The sequence below is a fragment of the Bactrocera oleae genome, chromosome 2 (genome assembly GCF_042242935.1).
Source record: "Bactrocera oleae isolate idBacOlea1 chromosome 2, idBacOlea1, whole genome shotgun sequence".
Lineage (NCBI taxonomy): Eukaryota > Metazoa > Arthropoda > Insecta > Diptera > Tephritidae > Bactrocera > Bactrocera oleae.
Genome location: NC_091536.1, coordinates 89,315,211 through 89,337,761, shown reverse-complemented (window position 1 = coordinate 89,337,761; position 22,551 = coordinate 89,315,211). Strand labels below are relative to the sequence as shown.

At 31.9% G+C, this 22,551-nt stretch overlaps 1 protein-coding gene across 3 annotated transcripts in view; it reads left to right on the top strand.

Moving 5' to 3' along the window:
* Positions 1–684: 684 nt before the first annotated feature.
* Positions 685–22,551, top strand: part of LOC118681661 (cadherin-99C-like) — a 383,201-nt gene continuing 361,334 nt past the window's right edge. Inside the window, exons 1-2 of one of the 3 annotated variants that reach the window (XM_070105966.1) lie at positions 685–1,291; positions 7,280–7,590. The gene's annotated coding sequence lies outside the window, so the exon portion shown is untranslated. Of the gene's footprint in view, positions 1,292–7,279; positions 7,591–22,551 lie in introns of those variants that run through there. The other 2 variants (XM_070105965.1, XM_070105964.1) reach the window with 2 other exon arrangements.

Genomic DNA, 22,551 nt, shown 5'->3' with positions numbered 1-22,551 from the left:
ACAAACAAAGAAAATAAATTTCTTTTGTAATTCATAGGTGGATATAACCCCTTAGTTGACTTAATGCGAACAGATTATAACAGAGAACTGTTACAAACAACAGCATTCTATTTCATAACAGAAAATGTTGAAAAATAACATTTGTCCAGAGAATGTTAATGAATAACACTGATTAAACATTGACTGCATTAACATTCTCTGTCTTAACCAGAGCAGAGAATGTTACCATTTAATGTTAAAAAGCTGTGTTCGGAAAATATTAAAATATGTTCTGCTGTTGCTGCCACCTGTGAGCATTTAACATAACAGCAAAGTGTTAACTGACAGGTAACAGTTCCAACTTGTACCCTCGCATTTGCCTCACTTATTTACAACATGAACACCGGCTGTGCACCTGTTGATTCAAAACGAATCAAACAGTCGGCAAGTCAACACTCGAACAAGTTGGCCAACCAGCCAACCAGCCAACTTTCCAACTAGCAAGCAAACCGACGAACACCAAACCCAACAAACATCGCATCAAGCGATACAACTTCTCATTCTCTCTTCACCTGAGCACAGCGCTGCATTGACAAAACCAGTTCCACATCTATGCAAGTTGCCAATACTCCAATGCCATTGCATTCCGCAGGCTTTTCAGGTGTTCCAGGTGTGCCAGTTCGGTCTGCACTTGTCTCTCGGTGTCGACGCGATTCAGTGTTGAACGAACTTTTGCTGCGTCCAGTCAATGTGAATCGCGAGTGTTACTTTTCGTCCATCCGCCGTGTATTAAACTAAAAACAAATACAAACACACAAAGTAAAGTCAACATTTGTTGCCGTTGTCGTGTTTAACCGGAGCCTACGTTACTCGCTTGGGCTTAGTGTTGTTTGTGTGTTTGCTTGCCTGCCTGTTCGCTTGGGACAGGTCTACAGCAGTGAAGTGGAAACAAGTTTTACGTCCCAACTTCAACGCGCCCGCCTAGTTGGTAAGCGTTTGTGCGCCATCGCTCCCCTCTTTCCGAGCCCAGTATCGGTCCACACGGCACGTCACCCCAACTAAAGACGTTTTTGTCGTTTTTGTGTTTGTTATTCGCGCTCTTCGCTCTGCGCTCGTTAATAGTTCTCTCCCTCGCTGCTCCAAATTCGGCTGTGCATTCGCGTTCGTACAGTTAATTTGCATCGTTTGTGTTGTTGCATTTGTTGTTGCCGTTACAGCTGCTGCTAACTTGCAGTCTTAGCCTTTTCGGTAGAGCTACTGTTGCTGTTGTTGTTGCTGCTGTTACTGCTGAGTATTGTATTTTGTGCAACAGGTGAATTCAATTGAAAGGAAATGAGTCGTATTGTTTTAGTTGTTTTTGGTTTAGGTTGGCGGGCCGTAAAATATGTTTATTCTTAAGTAAATTAATGTGTGCTGTGCTTGTGTGGGTGTGCGTGTTTTATTGTTGCGAAAAGTGATGGGATTAAAGCACTTGGTAATCTGAGTAGTGTTTTGAAATAATTGTCCATTTGCTCGTGACAAATTTCTTTTGCGAACAAAAGTGAAAAGGGTTAAAAATAATTGTACGCGACAACAAAAAGTGATGACAAGAACAAAATATAACACATAAAAAAACAAAAATAGAAAATATATAATATGAATATGCAAAAAGTGTCATTTGCTGCGAAAGTTTCGCACACACAATACTGAGGTTTTTAAAGTTTGAGGATTGTCGAAACAAAATGCATATATGAAGAATAAAACAGAAAACGACAGCAAGAATGAAAATTGATTTTAAACAATAAGCATAAATTAAGAATAAAAAAGTGATTTTAAAATATTGAAATTCATGGAAAAAATTAAAATTAATTTCTTTTACTTTATTTCTAAAGAAATCACCGTAAAATTTATTCTATGAAAAACAAATCTAAATAAATTTAAGTGCTAACTTATCTTAATGAATATTCTACTCATTCACATCCATTTGTTAACTGTTTATTGTTATTGTTTAAAACGTGAGTTTACTATCGCAAGAATGCATTACCGTTAGAAATACGCAAATTTAACGCAAAAAGAAAAACAGCAATACTCCAAATTGAGTATTATTTACAAAATGTTGTTTTTTAAACGTGTAAAAATATATGCCTTTCAAAAAAGCGGTAAATAACAAAAAGCTTTCTTAATATAAAAACATTTAGTTACAAAAATATTACAATCATTACAGAAACAATTATTACTATTATTATTAGACACGTTAAAACCACACTACCTGCATGTGCAATTATTAGGAATGATTCTTTAAATGATATTCAATGAGTGGGTCTCAAAATAGATGTATATATTTTAAAAAGTGTATTAATGGTTGAAGTAAATTGAAAACCACTAGTTTAATGTGAAAGTAAAAAAAAAAAATTTTTTTTAAATATTAAAAAACCTGACATTTACAAAATTTTAAATTTGCAGTATTTAAAGTTCACAAAAATTAAAATAATATTTTATTTAATATTAAAAAGAAATTTTAACTTTAAACATTTAACATTAAAAAATATTTCTTTTCTTTGAGCGCAAAGTAAATCGAAAAAATATTAATGATTTGATTAAAATTTACGAAAGTTAGTGTTTAAAAAAATTTTCTTAAATAGATGTTTAAAATTCTTTCAATGAAGCTTTCAAAATATATTCCTTAACTACGTGTAATATATTTAAATTATAATTAATAAAACAACTAAAAAACCGTATTAAAATTTAAAAAACATTAATTATCGGAATGTAAACTGTGCACAACTGTTAAATGTATATAAATGTATTTTTACATATGCATTCCAGTTCAAAATCAAAAATAAAATATTTTCGCCTTAAAAACTTAAGCGTTTTTTTTCTACTCCTAAAGTAAGTTTTAAATATAAATCATTAAATAGACAATAGAATATTTTGATAGAAATTTCAATTAAATTTTCTTACAAATTAAAAAAGGTAGAGTTTTAGGAGCCGAAAACTTATTTTTTATAAGAACTTAGATTATAAAATGAGCTATTGGATAAAAATTAATGTATATAAAGCTTGAATGTTTTTGAAATTTTTTCTGACGAAAGCCAATATACATAATTATGCTTCTTAGATTCAAAAAAAATAAAAATTAAACACTGAATATAATACAACATTTAAGATTATCTAAATCTACTAACACAACTGATTTCATCATATATCATTAATTACAGAAATATTTCTCAAGCTCAAATGCTAAATAAAAACATTTATTTTTTTCTAAAATCAAAAAATCAAGTTATTGTGTTTTAGTCCAAGTAGACCAAAAAAATAAAAATAAAAGTAAAATAAAAAATTGTATTCAAACATTAGTTTCTGTTTCGTTTGATTTTTTAAAAAATTCTAAACACTCTAATTGTTCTTTTTACTACAATTTTATTAAACTAATTTATTCATTCAGATAAGATTTAAGGTGTTACAGTGTTCTACAATAATATTCCAAAATCGGTGTTAAGACAATTAATAAGCAAATATTAATATTTCAAGCAATAAAATTGATTTTTAATAAAAATATGATTTTTCAAAACACTGTTGGGAGAAAGAACTGAAGGCTGAGAAATAAATCCATTTTGACTTTTACAAGCTCTATATATACGACCCTTAGCAGTTTGTTAAGTTCTAATTGCAAACAAACGGTTTGAACTTCTTAAATTGTTGGTAAATATTTTACCAAAAACTTACTTCCAAAAGTGTATACATAGTACAATATATCGAATAAATAGCTCCCTAAGCAAAAGCCAAAAATATTTGTTTCACTACAAAAATGTATCGGTTAATTTTATTTTGTTTTACTTGTAACATTTTAACGATAATAAACAGTTACTTATATTGCTGATTGACTTATATGCTGATGCTACGCTCTGCAATGACCCACTTTACTAAACTGAAAGAAAAAACAAATCACTGCACAAATTCCTTTCTCTCAACGAGAATAAACCAAATAAATCGCACATTTATCAATAGATTCCAATAAGAAAATCGTTGCACTACACTAAAGAAGTGACTGCTACCAGAGTCGTAGTGCTTCAAGGCCTAGCAAGAGTACAATAAATAAGGAAAATCATACAGAAAAGCAAATACAAGCTATAATAGTAAACAAAGCAAAAAAGAATATCAAGAAACAAAAAAAAAAACTGCAACACGTCTACGCAACGCTAAAGCTACACGCATGTGTCAGACAATTTGCACGAGCCAACAGTCAACTAAACGCTGTACGCTAATGACATTTACAGCACGGCGGTCGAGACACTGCCATGTCCGTCGGTCGCTGCTTGTCGTCGTTCCGTTTACTTTCCAACTGGATATGCGCTTGTGTGGCAGGCAACGCATCATGTTTGCCATTGAAAGTGTGCATGCGTGCTTTCTAACGGTACATGCGTGCATTTGCCATTGTGGCAATGCGAAAACAAACCGGAGAAAAGAAAAAAGCCAACCGAAAGAACATAAAAAACAAAACCATTTTTGAACAAATTGGCGTTGAGTCTGCATTGTAGCTGCTTCTTCTTCTTATCTTATCTCCACCGACCAACTTTAGAAAATTCAATCAAGTCTTTATTTTTATAAATTTGCAGTTGTTGCTGTGATTGTTGATCGTGCCACAACCATTGCTGCATGCACTTTATTATTATCTATTTTCATTGTTTTTCTCTCAACCGCCATTTTTCCTGCGCTGCCGGTTGCTACAACTGTTTACCTGTCGTTGCCATTTGGCGGCACAACAGTTGACCTCATTTCCTTCGGCTGCCACTTGGCTGTTGGCGCGTCGCCGCTGCTGGTGCTGCTTTTGTGCCGTTAACCAGCCAGGCACCCAGCCAGCTCCATGCGGCAACAAAAAGCATGGCAAGCAAACTGTGCTGTGCAGCTGTGGTTGCACAGATGCCCTGGCGTTGCAAGCGGATTTCGTTGCCACAGGCCGTCATACACATACAAACATATTTACAAACCGCATAAATAATGTAAACCCGCAGCGTCGCAACGCCACTGCGAGTTCTCTTTGTGGCCGCGTTCTCTCCACCACCCGGCATTTGACACCGTTGCGCCGCTGTCACGTTGTTGCAGAAGTTACCAGACAACTTTTACTGAACTGCAGCCAATTTTTACTGGAATTGTAGTTTTATTATTTTCTTTGTTTCTTTTTTGGTTGTTAGTTTTATTGCCTTTTGCTGTATTTCTAATACTCGAGAAAAGCGCTCACAACAACTTCGTGGAATTTCGTTTCACTGTTGCAAATTATTTTGTTATTTTTTTTACTCTCACAGCATATTTTGATTAGGCCACACCACGTGGGTGTCTGTCTGCCATAAATTAATGAAATTCAAATTTTTGTTGCACATGGATATTGATTTTCATGGAAATGTGTATTTTCATCTTCACTCTTATTTAAAGAAAAGTGAAATTTGTTGTTGAGAAAATACATTTTCCACTTTCAGTAATTCTTCGTGCCTAAGCAACAACAAATTTTCGTCAGATCTTGTGGCTGTTATTGTATTATGTAACACAACTGTGCAAATAGCCATACCCATTTTCGCACACTATGCTCATCTTCGTAGCAAGTCTTGCTTTTCAAATTGTGGCTATTAAAAGTTTTTCAAAAACTATTTTTTTTTATTTTTCTACCAAAAATCTCTCTGTTTAGATAGCACTTCTATTTATCTTTGTTGGGTTTGCATTTTTTTATAAATTTTAAAGGAGTGATTCGAAAAAGAAATTTTATCAGATACAGTTCCGTGAAAATCTTTTGCAACTTCGTTTAATGGAAATATATTGTAGTATTTATGTTATAATTCTATTAAAAAATAACTCAGGAAAAATAATTTTTACTATCTATTTAATTTTTAATTCAGATTTTTATTAATTTTTGTGTTTTCAAAAAAAAAATAAAACGCTAACTTCGGCTGCACCGAAGCTATAATAACCTACAAAGGTGCATTTCTTAAAGCATAACGGGTATAAAAGAATCTGCACCTTGATATACCTTATACCTTGATATAGCTATATGCTACAGTGGACTGATCTGAACAATTTTGTCGGCTATTATACCGTTGTCTTAGACAATAACCAAAGAGAAATTTGTTGGAGTTATCTCGTCAAATATAAAAATTTGTCCGTGCAAGTACTTGATTCCGATCGTGGAGTTTGTATGACAGCTATATATGCTTTAGTGGTCCGATATCAGCGGTTCCAACAAATGAGCATTTATTGGAGAAAAAAGGATGTATGCAGATTTGTATCTTAAAAACTCAGAAAAATGAGCTATGCTATTGATGTTTTTAAATTTTTTGGTGTCTGATAAAACAAACAATGTCCAAATTTTGTTAATTTAATCTAAAGATCCAAAAAGTTTTTCGAAGCTGCTTACTTATCACTTAAAAACAACAAAAATTATTAAAATAAATATTTTATATAATTAAAATATAACTAGTACAATTGTCAGTATATGATAAATATATCTTCATTAAAATACATATAGTTATAACACAAAATATTCATTAACACTATAAAAACATCAAAAGTTCTCAATTGTAACAGCTGTCGTGGTAAATTGTCATCAATTTCATACTTGCATAGAAAAAACAATATAGAAATTACGCTCCGAACATTGGTGTTCTTATTGTCACCATTAATAATCCGTGGCCCTACAGCCAAAAACACACAAATTACAATCACAAACAACAAAAGATGAACTGAGACAAATAATATCTCAAAGTTCCATTATGAAGCCTTTCCTGCTATGACAACTGAAATTCCTGTGCCCTTTTCATCATGCAACAGACGCCAAACAATTTAATGCACTCTGTTATTTTATTACGTAACTTATACATATATCTGTATGTGTAACATTTATGTGTATGTGCATACCCAAAAATACATTTACAATTAATGTCTATATAAAAGACCTGCTGTGTGTGACAAACGTATTACCAAAGAATTAACATTTGTATTTATATACAAGTACATATGTATATGTATATATTGTATGTTAGTATGTAATGTCGAATAAATGTGACTCAAAGGAAAAATTATAAACAAGAGATTGTGAAGAATGTGAATGGTTTTAGTTGAGTATTCTAATGGAAATATAGCTTCATATGTAAATCAAAATATAACCGTGTGTTTATACAAGCAACATATGTATGTGCGTGTGTATGCGTAGACATTTAGCCCATTTTCTTGCCAATGAACTTTTATTTATTTTCTATTAACTCAGCAACTATGTATGTTGTTGTGTCAATTTAATTTATGCTCGTTATTTACAAATATTTTATATTTCTTTCAGTGCAGCCGCTTGTCTTCTACATAAATTGCTATAAAATACATGTTCTTGTATGCGTTAAAATACATAAATATATGAAGTGTTCGTTTGTGAAGCTTAATCAAAGTAAATATTCAATTTCGTAATATAATTAACAACTTTCGCGAATGTCTCTTTTATAAATATACCTATATACAAATGTGGATGCAACAAAGTAAATAACTAATAATAATGAAGTGTGCTTAAAAATTTAAACAAACTCACTACAACAACACATGCATCTTGAATTAAATGGAATAAGTCTGCTACAACTACAATTATATATTTCTTGACTGGTGAGTAGATATTAAAAGTCAATATTGGTAAAAAATTAGAATATATGAATATGTTTGTATGTGTGTACCACATTGACCCTAGAAATAAATTTGCAAAAATTATATACAAGTATGTATATATGTGTAACCAAAAACCAGTGTACGATAATTTGTTTAAATTCTCGATGCTTTTATGGCTTTAAGCATTTTCTGTTCTTAGTAAATAGTGAGCACAAAATATACTCGTTTTGCTACTATATTGCGTAAGTATGATCCATACTAGTGCATGACGTTATAAAATGCATAAGAATAAAAATGAGATTTTATTATTTATTTTCCAACACAAACGTTACTCATAAAGTTACAGCTTCAGAGTGAGACCTGTTTTAAAAAAAAAAAAATTTGTTCAATTTTATTTTAAAATTTAATTATATTAAAGAACTAAATAATTTTTATGATAATCCCGAAATTTCGGGATTTGACAGTTTCAGAAATTTTTCGGCATCGAACTTAAATGGTATTTTTACAATGTTTAATTAATTTTAATTTTCTGGAGTTTAAAAAATTTAAGAATCCCATTTATCCGATTCCGGTATTATCAGAATTTCGGGATTTTATAGGGAGAGATTCGGGATGGTGCATGTCATAATAATAAGTTTTAACGCTTTTAATTATATTGCATTAAAATACTTTTAATAATTCAGACGCTCAATTCGAGTCAAGTATGAGCATTCCGTAATTTCGGTATTAAAAAATGACAGCTTCGGTAAACCAAAAATTTTTGTGCCAACATATGAATTATACTCGTAGTTTTATCTACTATAATGTTTGGATGATTAGCGTTATTGTATAAAGTATGAAGCCTTTATTTCAAAGTTTAATTATGGAGCTATAGAGCGTGACAAAACTTTCAACACCCCAAGAATAATTTAAGTTATATACATAACTCCCACTTAACATAGATGCGGGAAGAGCAGAATAAACTACAATATACTGTTGCTGTCTTTATAAGAATTTTATCACAAAATTTAGAATTTGAACCATTGGATTTATTGTTTTCTTTTTCTTTATTCATATATTTACAAATTTCTCTCAACTTGAACGTTTTTAATTAGCTTTAACTTCCATTTACTTACTGAAATGTAAATGTAATGCAATTAATGAAATCTTTAAATATAGCTTAAAGACATCATTATTTTTATAATAGCTATTAATTTGTTTTCTTTAACTGAAAAACTAATAGTATATATATATAGTTAATTAGGCGCCCTCCGCTGCGCTCCGGGGCGCTCGCTTCGCTCGCTCGCCTTCGTCCGCCCCCCGGCAAAACATCTCGCTCTTACCTTTAATCTCGCTGAGACTTAACATGCGAAAAAAATAAAGAAAACAATATAGTCAACACTTTTAATTTTTAATCAGTATATTTTTTTTGGATTTTGATTGTATAACTTCCTCAAACACAATGTTTCGAACAATCCTTTCGACGTGCTACACGTTCTAATTTTTCTTCTTCTGTCAAATCTTTCAACAGTTTACGACCCATGTTAACCGTCAGAGATAAATAGACCAACTGATAAAAAGACACACAAATTCTGATTATATCATGCAATTTTTAATTTCCAGACAAAAGACTGCAACTTCAATTTCAGCGAAAAAAGTTTGGACACACAAACGAACATGCATAATTTTTGCTTATCTCTTATGTTAGTTGATTCTCGACAGCAGCAGAAAACTTTTATATATAATAGAGAGATAAGGGAATCCTAAATGTAGGCAACAAAGGATGTCAATATTAATAGTCCAGCGAAGTCGCGCACCAAATTCTTAAACTTTTATAATATTTTAATTTATTGAATTTAATAGCCGAAAATTTTGGAAAATAGTGTCAAGACTTGACCTTTAGAGAAGCGTGTGGGAATCAATAACTATAAAAAGCAATAATTTTATGTTGTTTATAATACCGCTCAGTTGATGACTAATTCATTAATTCCAAAATTCGCAGAGAAAATCGAAATTAATTAACTGCATATAATAAAACAAGAAAATAATTATGAAAAAATAGAAGAAGCAAGCAAATAGCTGGAAAAATAATATTATATCATAAAATGTCTCAAAAACAGCGCGCGCATCACGTCACAACTGCGCCGCTGTGTTTAACGCTTATTTCCTCCATACAATCAAGGCGATAGTCAGAGGGTGTTTATAACGCTTGCCAAAAGTGCTCATCCAAATAGCGTCATTTGCAAATTTTGCAAATTAAAATATCTTTAAGTAGCCAGACTAAAAAAATAGATATCACAAAATTGGAAATTAAAATTTTTTTTTTTTGATATTAATGTTAATGATGACTTATATTGGCCTTCAAAATTTCGTGTATGCAATATTTTATCAAGCAACAAATTTATTTAAATTGAGAAAATTTGACAAAATCCAAATTAGTTATTGTTGTTGACCAACATTAGCGGGCGTTCAAATTATATTCACTAACTTGTTTTCTGCGCCACAAACAAGCTAGTTCACAAGCGGCTGCTGAGCCAAGTGCTTACGATCGCAAGCTGTGCGAAGATGAGCAATATGTTGACTGTTTTGAGTTTTGAGTATTTTTTGTATTCTTTTTATACCTGTGTTATTTTTATTTTTTGTTATATATTTTATTCGAAATTAATTTAAATTTGTCCAATGGCGCCTTTTCAATCGTTAAATGCTTTAATAGACTCTATTAAGCGTTAAAATGTGCCACTTGGCTATGGTTTCGCCCACAAGATATTACTCAGATATATGTTTATGTATCAATAAAGGCCTCTTTGAGCTTTAAACCAGTTTTAAGTACAATGAGGACTATTTTCAAGGCACTAATCTTTCTATTTAGAAGTGTTCAGTGTAGAAGTTGGTGGACTTGGTTGGATAACATAGTTTGGCTGAATTTTAAGCACAGCTGTTTTTAAGAAGGAGAGTACCAACTTCGTAAGTAATTTTTAAGACAAATCAAGAATTTAGAATAAAAAATTAAACATATAATTCTCAAAAATTCACTACGATTTTGTTTCAAACTTTGATAGCTCATTTGTAGCTTTGGCTCCGCCGCTAACCAATTGTAAGTTATAATAAAAACAATTACCAACTCACTCGGTGGCGTCGGCGGCGGTAAAGATAACTGATATAAGATACATAAATTATATAATTGCATAAAGCCCTTCAAAAGTGAAATTAAAATTTTTTGGTTGTTTATTTTTTTTTTTTGCCTTTCTGTTGTGTTTTTTCTCCTTTGCTCTTTCACTAACTTTCAGCTTCCGAAGATTTCTGGTTTTCACGTTCAGTTCAGTCTTACTGTGTCTGGTGGTTGGTGTGACGGTCAGTCAGTCATTATGAGGAATAACCGGTCGCTCAAAATTCATTGCTTATCATTACTGTTGATCTTTTTCATAATTACACATGAACATATAATGTATATGTTACTGTGTGTGTGTACTTGAATGAAAACTTGTTGGCTTTGTCAAAAGTTTATATTAATTATTTTGGTTTTTTACCACACATCAAGAGCTTTCAGTTGCTTGATTTTGTTACTTTCAATTCATTTTATATTTTGAATTTTTTATTAATGTGTGCAAAATAATTTTTTACCCAGACTTCTTAAAAAAAATGGTTATCTCTACTGCTTAGCTTAGTATGTGTATAGAAAGGTATATGAACACTGAAAAAACAAATAGTTAAGTATATAAAAAGGCGAAGTCTAATTAACTGTGATGGTTTAAAAATTAGAGCAAATACTGGTAGATAGAAAAAGATATAAGAATTTAAACTTAAAAAGGAAATGTAAAAATTAAAAAGAGAAATGTGGAAATTCAAATAAAAAAATGTTGTATTGCATAAATTAATAAATAACGCAAAAAAAACTCTAATGGTAGAAAGGAGTACAAACTAAATCTTGTTTCAACACATTAAACTCTGGTTTTACCTAAATTAGTCGATAGTAAGCAACACAAGCTGAAAGGATTTCTTAATTATATACATATGTTATATGCATATGTTATATACATATGTTAAATTATGGAAAAATATTTTCTCACATTTTTTATGTATATTCTTTTCTTCTGAAGTCATGCAAATCACTTCGCCGAAACTTTTTCAAGTTAACATCTCTATTCTTCAACTTAAACAGCGCAAGTTCGTGTCATAAGTCTTTCATGTTATCCCAATATTCGCGTGACTCATCTCAATAACGTATTGCATAAAATACGCCCGTTCCCAGGGAGTAGAACATATATATTTATACATTATATTAATTTTATCTTGAGTGATTAGCAAAAGTTGCCTTTGCATTAATTTATGACCGAACAGCTGGCGTTTTGCTGCTTTCGACAGCTGCCCTCATGCAGTGTTCTGCGCTTCGTCAGTCGGTAGACAGCTTATACACAGTTAATAGCAACAAATTATAAGCAAATAAAAGCTGAATTTTTGAGTACGCTGTTCATATTTCGCAGAACTTCTCAAAAATAAAATATTGTAATTAAGCTTGCAAGGAGCGCGCCAATCAATAATTTACAGTTAATTGTTAAAATCTTAGAACCACATTCCAGGTTAACGAAATATAAAAAAAAGTAATAAAGTGTATAACAGATTAACTAAATGATTCTAAGTGCAGCTAGTAGTAATTACGTGTTGAAATATCGAAAATTAAGGACAAAAAGGTTTTATAAAAATTTCTTATAATAAAGCAGAACGCAGATTCTGAAAGTTTCTAAAAACTATTCTAAGAAAACTTTCGTTTCCTTTTATCTTTAAGAAGCCAAAATTGTGTTATATAATTTATTTAAAAATTTTGTTTTATTTATATTTTTAAAAAATTGGCAACTTTGCTCAAAAATTTATTAAAAATGTTTGTTCGATTGTACCGATATTGTACAAAAATTTGTTTTAAAAATATTCCATTATATGGCAAGTCTGTTAAAAAATCTTAAAATATTAGTTATATATGAATAAGGATTTGCTCGTATGTACTGAGATCGTAATATTGAATTTGTTTGAAAAATTTAATTAGATGGCAACCCTGCCCACAAACCATGTAAACATTTAAATTTGCGGGAAAAGTTTGCTCATATTTACTGATATTGTATATACTTGAATTAAAATTTCAATTTGTGGCAACCCTAATTAAATACTTAGATATGTGTTATAATTTGTTTAAATATCATTATTAATTACCAATATTGTTATATTAAAATTTCTGAAATAAAAACGTGTTTCTACATATATTTCTAAGTGATAGCAACACTAGTTGAGGAAATAATTTATTAACATTTTCGATTTCATTTGGCACTCATAATATATTATTTTGTATATTATATCAGTTTTATAGAATTGAGATTTTGAATAAATGGTAATCCTATTGAAAAAATATTTTGAGCTCTTAGCGTCCTCAAAAAACTACATAAATAAATTTTATAATTGAGCAACAACAGCAAAATATCTCGAAAGTAAAGCCAGCTACCTAACTTTACATTCTGAAGCAGCAATTTTTTCCAACTTATATTCTAATTAGTTTGCTTCCCATGAACGGCGGGAATAGTAATAAATACTAGGGCACAATAGAAGTTAGGTCGCGGTGCATATCTCATTTTCTAAATAAATACTTGGCAAAACAATGGCAACTCTGTAAGTAGTAAAACGTGGAAACCGCATAATTGTGGGAAAAGCTGAAACAGTTCACCGCAACTTGCATGCAATCGCAGTCAGTGCTTGAACGCCTAGAAGTATGTTTGTAATTGAATATTTTATTTGGCTGACTGATTGCTTGATCACTTTTTTCATCTTTGACCGCGACTAAACTACTAATAACCATTTACTCACATACGCACAGTTATATTTCGTTGGCGTGATTAGTAAATTACAAATGTAATTACGCTGAATTGTAGCGAGTATTTATTTGTTTGCTGTTGATTGTTTATAGTTTGCTATATTTTATTGGTAGCCATTAGACTCTTAACTAGCAAGCGCCAGTTTTATTATTGTGTTTTTATGCTCACTGATTTTTGTTTGACTACGTTTCTATTGTTTCTTGTGCCGGCTGCATAATAAAAGCATCATTTATAACATGTTGTTAACTAGACTGTTATTTGCGTTACTGTAAATTAGAGATAATCATCACATCAGATATGGGAAAGTTAGCATAAATGTTATTGTTGCTTTTGTGATAAATTGTCTAACACAAAATAGTCTGGTTTCGACTTTATTTTAATATTTTAACTTATATATTATAATCAATCACTTGAGTATATAAACTTTAATGTTTTTTTGTGCAAAAACAACACTATAACACTTCGCGTCCGCAAAAAGTGGCTGCTACGTCGTGACTTGTCCCGCTGAGCTAGTTTTACCGTTGTCACAATTGAAATTGAAATATTTTCTAAGTCAAACTTATTAATAAAATCAATGAATCGGATATGCATAGGTCTTTATTGCTCGCTTTTTATTCCAAATAAGTATTTTGCCGCTGGTTTCCATTATTTAATTGCTGTCTACACCCACGATATAATTGTTAGAAAAGGAGAAATAACTCATAGTTGCTAAATGGAGCCAAGAAGGATTTTTAAATGACAAACTCTTTATACTATTGCTATCCTAAATAAAAAAATTATTTTTATTCCTCTTACAATATATATATTTATTTAAAATTCGCTGAAGCAATTCCAATTTTTTTGGATATTTACGACGAGTTCTAAATAAGGCTGGACAGCATCAAAAAAGTTGTTCAGCGTCACTCTTATGTTCATTTCCCTGTACTTTCCGCTGGTATCGTCGTCACTAATGCCTATTCGGCATGCATGTGATGCGGATAAGTTGTGAAATGCCATTAGGTCAACAACTACCTGCAGCTTTTCGAGCTTTAAAAGAAGACGTTAAAATATATAGTAGGGAAGAATTTTTTCATTTCATTATTAATTTAATTGAGTCCCGAGCGATCTAAATAAAAATTAGAAATCGTTACCACCCTAATGTAATAATAGTTTTTGTTTATATATAAGTAATATGCATTAAATATTATTTGAAATTTTACAAACACATACTTTATTTTCAATTTTTATTCACAATACCATTATCTACAACCTTATTATTATATATATTTTCTTCCATACACCGTTGTTGTCACAAAAAAACACAAGTTGTTCTTTTTCTACTCGCTTCTGGCTTCCTTTGTCTGTATGTCGATTGCCCGCAACAATTCCAACCACTTTTAATTGACCTTAAAATGTTTCTGCATTTTATAACCACAAAAGGCAAACCGAGCAAAATTGGAATAGAAACAAGTAAGGAAGGGCTAAGTTCGGATGTAACCGAACATTTTATACTCTCGCAAAGTCAAATGGTATACTCGTTTGAGATTTCTTAGTGGATTGACTGATATTTTCGGTAGAAGGTCAACTATAGGCACTGGGGTCCACATATTTAGTACTTAGGGGTTTGAACAGTTTTGGTTCGATTTAGACAATTTTTGGCCGCAAGGTGGCATACTTTAATTGCATTATTCACGCAAAGTTTTACCCCGATATAATCATTGTTGCCTGATTTGCATAGTGGAAAGTGAAATAATCAGATGGAATTTAAAATGGTGTTATATGGAAAGTAGGCGTGGTTGTAGTCCGATTTCGCCCATTTTCGCACTGTGACATAGAAACATGAAAAGAACGTTATGTACCGAATTTGGTTGAAATCGGTTAAGCAGATCTCAAGATATGGGTTTTCACCTAAAAGTGGGCTGTGCCATTCCCACTGTCTAATTTTGAACGCGGTTCCTATAAAGTCATCTCATACCATCCCAGAGATAAAATTTAATGACTCTGGCGTGTTTAGTGCTTGATTTATCGTGCTTTTAGTAGTTTTTAACAGTACCGTTATATGGGGAGTGGGCGGAGTGGCCACCCGATTTCAACTATTTTCACACCGTCAATAGAAGTGCTAAAAATATTTGCTTCCAGTGAATTTTGTTATTATAGCATTAGCGGTTTAGGAGATATGCACATTAAACCTATTAGAGGCGGGACCACGCCCACTTTTTTAAAAAAAATTTTAACTGCAGATGCCCCTCCATAATGTGATCCTGTGTACCAAATAACAGTCTTGTATCTTATTGCGGAGCTTAGTTATGGCAAGTTATTTGTTTTTGATTAACGTCGTTTTGTGGGCGTGGCAGTGGTCCGATTACGCCCATCTGCAATACCAACCGTCTCACGGTACCATGAAACATGTCTACCAAGTTTCATAAAGATATCTCAATTTTTACTCAAGTTAGAGCTTGCACGGACGGACGGACAGACGGACAGACGGACGGACAGACGGACGGACGGACAGACAGTCACCCGGATTTCAACTCGTCTCTTCATCCTGATCATTTATATATATATAACCCTATATCTAACTCGATTAGTTTTAGGTGATACAAACAACCGTTAGGTGAACAAAACTATTATACTCTGTAGCAACAGGTTGCGAGAGTATAAAAAGCTATTTCGGCGAAGGAAAATAGCTGCGAGGAAAACCGCCAGCAAGCGTAGCGAGTGACAGGTGAACACGCTGTGCACGGCGCTGGGCCATGGCGTCATTTCGTGGCTGCCACATATATTTTATTGACTGCAAGTTGCAACTTGAATTTAGGTCGCGCGTTATATCTGTATATCTATGCATATATGTATGGCATTTTGCCAATTTCGGTGGTACCACGATGCAAGAGTTTGTGTGTAGAGTTCACATGCTTTGTTATAATTGTTTGTTGTTTTTTTTATAAATTTTCTCGGGTCGCGCGCGCAGGCTCTTGCCTGCTTTCGGCAATTCTGGCGAGTGGGCGCCGCAGCGGCATGTGGCAGTGACGAGTAGCATGCCACTTGTGGCCGATAGCGCATTTGCCTAAAAGCGCAAATGTGTGCATATTTGTAAGTATATGTGTGTGCAGTTAAACGAGTCCAACTGTTCATTTGCATACCCATTGCCCGCCAAATTGAGGTCAAAAGCAGTTAAAGCCACTTAATGCAAAGGTGCAATTGCCGAAAAACACAGCGCGGCCAATGAGTTGAGTGCGCGCAGCTGGCAAGCGCAGTTATTGCCAAGTTCCCAGTAGTCGCCGCAGATCATTTGTTGTTAGGAAAGGCACACTGTTTTGCATATTCCTGCAAAGGCAGGTATTCTCCCCTCTCACTGATGTACACTGCGTAAGCGCTACTAATCTATAAAATTAAAAAAATATTAGGGAAGCGCCAGCGTTTAATTACGGTAGTTTTTTTTTATATATTAAATTTGCATGCGCTTTAGTTCTTATTCATTACTCGTTCAAAGTTTTTACTCGCTGTTGGTTTTGAAACTTGTAAAAGCGGTATTATTTTAACGACTGTTATAAAATGTAGAATAAATAAAATGTTTGTCTGTAATTTTTTTCTATTGGCAACTGTCTGTTACTATAAACCGTTAACTTACTTAAGAATTCGGCTTTAAAAGGAATTCAATGACAGCGGTGTCCAAAAAGGGTCGCTTAATGACGTACACGAATCGTGGGCACAAACCATTTCTAGTGATGATGAGATGTTACATAATGTTTATATGCTAAGTGTATGGGGGCAGGAGATGTCTTCAAATAAAACATGATTTAAGACAACATTAAATAGAAATCTATGAAAACCATTAGAATGTTATTGTATTGAAATGAGAAAAATGTCGCTCAGCCACAAAATATTTCAAGTCAATTGCAAAAACTTATCTTGGTCATTAAAAATACCATAATCATCTCCATCAACTTCCTTAAAGAATACTTTGAAAACTGACATTCAACAAGGGAGAAACTGAATTAATTGCAGTTGAAGTGTTAAAGAAAACGGAAATGTTAGCGGAGTAGACCGAACTCTGACACCAGTTCGAAAAAGAGCAATTATTGAGAAGAAACCATCGAAAAATATTGTCAATCTCAATACAAATAATCAATATCTTTTCAGGAAAAGTAAAAGATTTGTATAAAGTTATTTAGGAAAGTGAAAATATTCCAGAAATTAAGATTGATTTAAATCCGACGACTTTTTTGCTTGATCAGTATTATTATTAACGGTGTAGACTTATAATAATAAAGAGCTCTATAACCATTTTATCCAGTTCTAATTTTTTTATTCAAAAATTTTGGATGAAAAAATATATTTTCAATTTTTAATTCCTTTTTGGGAATAAAAATTTCATTTTACTTGCTAATCCGGATTAGAAACTTACAAATTATTTTAAACTAAGATTTTCGGGATTACAAAATAAAAAGATATATTTAAATATTAATTAAATTTTTTTAATGCATTATTTGCAACACGGATTTTCTTACAACTGAATTTCCAAAATTTCTGAGTCAACCTTCTGAGAAAGAACGCAAGAAAACCGTTTGGTCTATCTTTTTTAGTCCATATGTGAAATATTACAAATTTTCATTGCTAAGTACAGTTAGAAACTTTACATAATTTTATCTATTCACTTGTTCCTTATTATGTATAAGATATAAGACGCTTTGAAGTATACTTGGCGTATCTTAAATAATGATTCTATAAATATATGGCAAATGTAAAAATTGAAAATAAACAGCCTGTTTACATTGAATAATATTTATATGGACATTAACTGAAACTTTTGCAAAAAAAAATCAATCAACTTGGAAATAATATGTTAATGTCAAATCAGTTAATTTTTTGCATATTCCATTTTTACACACTTTCTATTTAATTTTATGTTTCTCGTAACCTACATTCCACCTTTAAATGTTTTCAAAACTAAAAGTATGTTAAGAGTAAAATTAAAAAAAAATTTTAAATGAGCACATTTTCGCCCAAACTTAAGCTAGCTTAAAGGTTTTCACTGCCTATTTTGGCTACAATCTTAAGTACTCTCACATATCTAGGTACTCTTATATATCTTCTTATGTACATGTGTACGAGCCAGTGGCACAGTTAGCAGCAGCCACAATTATTTTAATTTTAAGAAACTCATATTCCAGAAGTACGCGTCGGCGCACAAATGGAAAATGGGTCAGATATCACACTTACTCGGTAGATAAACGTACAAGAACAGTAACAACACATATACATACAAATATTTGTGCTGATGCTGCAAGAGGAACATATAAGGTTTTGGCGGCTATGCTGGCGCCGCCTATCCCTAATTTTACCAGCGTCGCAACTGAATTCTTGTGCTGCTTTCACTTAGAGCTTCTTCAGCAGAAAGTATGTGGGACTTTCGTTTAAAGTATTTATAGAAAAATAAAAAATGGGCTTAGGCATAAGTATACATACATATTTGTAGCGCTGCATATGTTTAGCATTAATTAAATTATATGCTGCTTTAGGCAGAAGCTCACATATATGTGTGAATGTATGTGTTTTTAAATATTTTTATGGCTAACAGTAAAAAAAAATCAAAAATATGAGTTATGATTAATATTTTTTTCGCTTTAGGCTCAAGACTTTCCATCCTAACATATCTAGCGTTAATTACGTATACGATATACTATACAATCAAAAACAACACAATTTAATCATGACTTACTCGGCGTAGCATTTCAATTAATATTTCATCTCGCTCGCTTTAATATTGTTTATATATTTTTAATGTTTTTTTTTTTTTTTTTTCATTTTTTCTGAATTAATACTTGAGTAAACATTACCAATCATACTTGCAATACTTACTTGCATGTTCATCATTTCATATTTTTTCATGCCCAAATTACGGCTAATCAGCTATTTAATAGAAAAAAATATGCTGCGCCGTGAGTTCATTCACTTGGCTTGTGCTTGCGTGTTGGCTGTTTCTGCTGTTATTTTTGTTGTTGCTTGCCAAGAGCCACTGACCAATTTTCGCTACTTAAATTGCCACATTATTCTCAAAAATAAAAAAACAACAACACTAAAAATTAAAGCATTTCAGCATTTGTTCAGCAGTTTAAGCTGCTGATTTTTGATTTTCCTCTTTTTGGCTCTACTTCCTCACTTATTTCGTAATTTGTAACCAATTTTTTGCTTTAGTTCTTACTTACGCAAACGCTTTTATAAGCAACGATTGAGTTATTCACCAATTAAGTTGCTTACACAATCGAATACCGACCGATTAATAGAGTTGTGGCATTTCCGCAGCTTTTTTATAGTTTTTATAATTTTTCTATTTATTTAATTTATTTTATAGTAGATTTTTCATTTTCCATTTTTTTAGATTTTTATAATTTTTTTTTATTCCACTGCCTTAAGCTTATTTTTTGGGAGCTTAAAATGTTTTTTCCTTTATTTTATAGAAACTACTTTTGTGAATTATATTTGCTTTCTTTTACTACTATTACTTCGTTATATTTTTCCTTCTTATTTTTGCTGTTGTTTTAGCAATTAGCTGACATGATAAATGTTTTCCATCAATCAGCGATTGGTCATACATCTTCTTAATATTTTTCATTATCCTGATAGCTATATATTATACAACATATGTTTAAAAATAGTATTATATTTGTATGTATGTTTATACATATAATAAACTGCAACAGATTGCGCTAAAGTTTTACAAACTTATTTGTATAATTACAGAGAGTCACTACCGAAAATCCATTAGATGACGCGAGTGTCAAATTGTTGGTAAAAAGTGTATTTATGTTTCAAATAATATTTTGATATTCCTAAAATTTAATTTTCTCAAAAAACGAGTGTTTCATATTTACAGTGTCAAAATTTTTCCGAAATTTTAACTGTAAATGGTGCTAGAGACGGAAAAGCCGGATTTATATAAGAAAGAAATACTGGGGACGATTATTCCTAAAATTAGAATTAATGTTCCGCAGAGATTTTTTATTATTTTAATCTCTCCTCTTTGTTATAACACCATATAACATAAAAATAGTTCACTGGTAATAATAATGAAATTTCAACCATTAATATTTAAAGGGTTAAGTTTAGGAAAAAAAGAGTGATGTGAATCATAAATAAATACATATGTACGCATGTATAGCGGCGTGAATTATACGCTTTGAAACGAGTTTCGCCTTAAGAAGCTTCAATCAGCGCAAATCAGCAAATCAGCTTCGAATGATAGATGTCTGAGTCGTCTAAAATTTACTTTCTACATATAACAACCACCCTAATTCGCATAATATATGCAAGTATTCGATGAATTTTTCCCATATTTGCTTTTTCGAAAACATTTGTATGGTAGATCTTCAAAGAATATCTTCACAAAATATTACCGACATATAAATCCACTAAGGTGCCCAACCAAAAACGAAGCAGCAAGGAACGGCTTAGAAATAAAGCCCATTAATGCGAACTTTGCGAATATTCGGCATGCAGTTTTTGTAGTTGTTGCTACTACTGGATGGTTGCTATATAGACTAACAACAATCTGGCATCACTAGTATTGAAGTAAAATGTCAAATTCCGGCAGAACAAGTAAGCTTTAACCACTAGACACGTGCAAAACCAACAAAAACCAAATGAAAAATAGTGACGTGTAGAAAAGGTGCGGCGCCGACTGACTGAGGATCTTTTATTTTGTTTTTATTGAACTGAGGTCTGTGGCAAGTTACTTTATGTGACTTTTTACATAAGCTCTTTATTACATTGTGGTTTGCTGGCGGCTTTTCATATATTTTCCGTTTTCTTCTATAATTTATTTATTATTTCTATAGTTAAAACTTTTTTTTTTTTGTTTCTTTATATCTTGATATTTTTTGTTTTCTTTTCATGTTTTTATATTTTTGTGTAGTCCCTTGCATGAAGCACATCTTCCTTATTTCTTATAATGACGCTCATAAATTTTGTCATTTATTTATTTGCGCTAGCTGCACCTTTCATCCGTCAATTTTTTTTTTTAACTTTTATTTACAATGTTGGCATTTTTTCACTGCGCCAAGTGAGAGTTGTCCTACTGAGTAGACATTGCGGTTGCTATGCGCTCAATAGCAGATGCGCCACACCAAGTCACATAGAGAACCCAAATAAATAGTCAACAAAGAGGCAACTCAAAGCTGCCGGACTATAAAAAAAATCTAAATAGGTTTAGTTATTTGGCAAGAGGATGCTATGAAAAACTCGTAAAGCAAAAGGTTATGAACTTTGTGGAAAAAGCGCGGCAAACGGTTAAAATATATTTGTATGTTTGTATACTCATAAGAGACTCGAGCTGTGTAAGGATTGTACTTGTATATTGAGCAGTTGCTAGTTGAGTGAAATGCGGCAGGAAGCTGTGGATAAGCTGCCGTGATGAGACCACAAAAGTTAAGTTAGCAGATGGCATGTTGTAGATAAAGTTAGCAAAAAGCTAATAAATGTGGCTGAAACCCACTATGTACGAATGTAACTGCATTTCTTACACCCACGCTATTTATTTGGTGCTTGCTAAAGAAATTATTAGTGAAATTGAGTTCATGCCAAAGAGCAAGACATTCTAAAGCAGCCATGAAGTGTCTGAGTGCGAACTACGTCTACTTGCTGTGTATAAGCATTACTTCTTAGAGTCTAAAAGCTATGAATTTCAGCTAGAAAAACTATTAGTATGCCACTTTTTCTGTATTTATCTTGCTATTTCAAGAATCTATTACTAAAAAATTAAAAGGCAGAAAAGTAAACTACAAAAATTTAAGTTTAAAGCTATAATTATATTAGGCAAAATGCAGGGCTTAAAGATTATCGGTAAAAATTTACTACGGTATGGTAAAAGCTCTTAAAACGTTTACGCAACACCAAAGCAATAGAAATTTCAATTACGCACGGCCTAGCAGTAAAGCGCTGCTCAATAGCTGAAAAAAGTACACTTTCTAAAGCAAATTTTCTGCGAATAATTTTTTATGACATTTTAAAGCATATGCAAAAAATAAAAGTTTAATAGAAAAAAAACTTTAGAAAAAATTAAAAATTAAAAAAAAACAAGTAAGGAAGGGCTAAGTTCGGATGTAACCGAACATTTTATACTCTCGCAAAGTCAAATGGTATACTCGTTTGA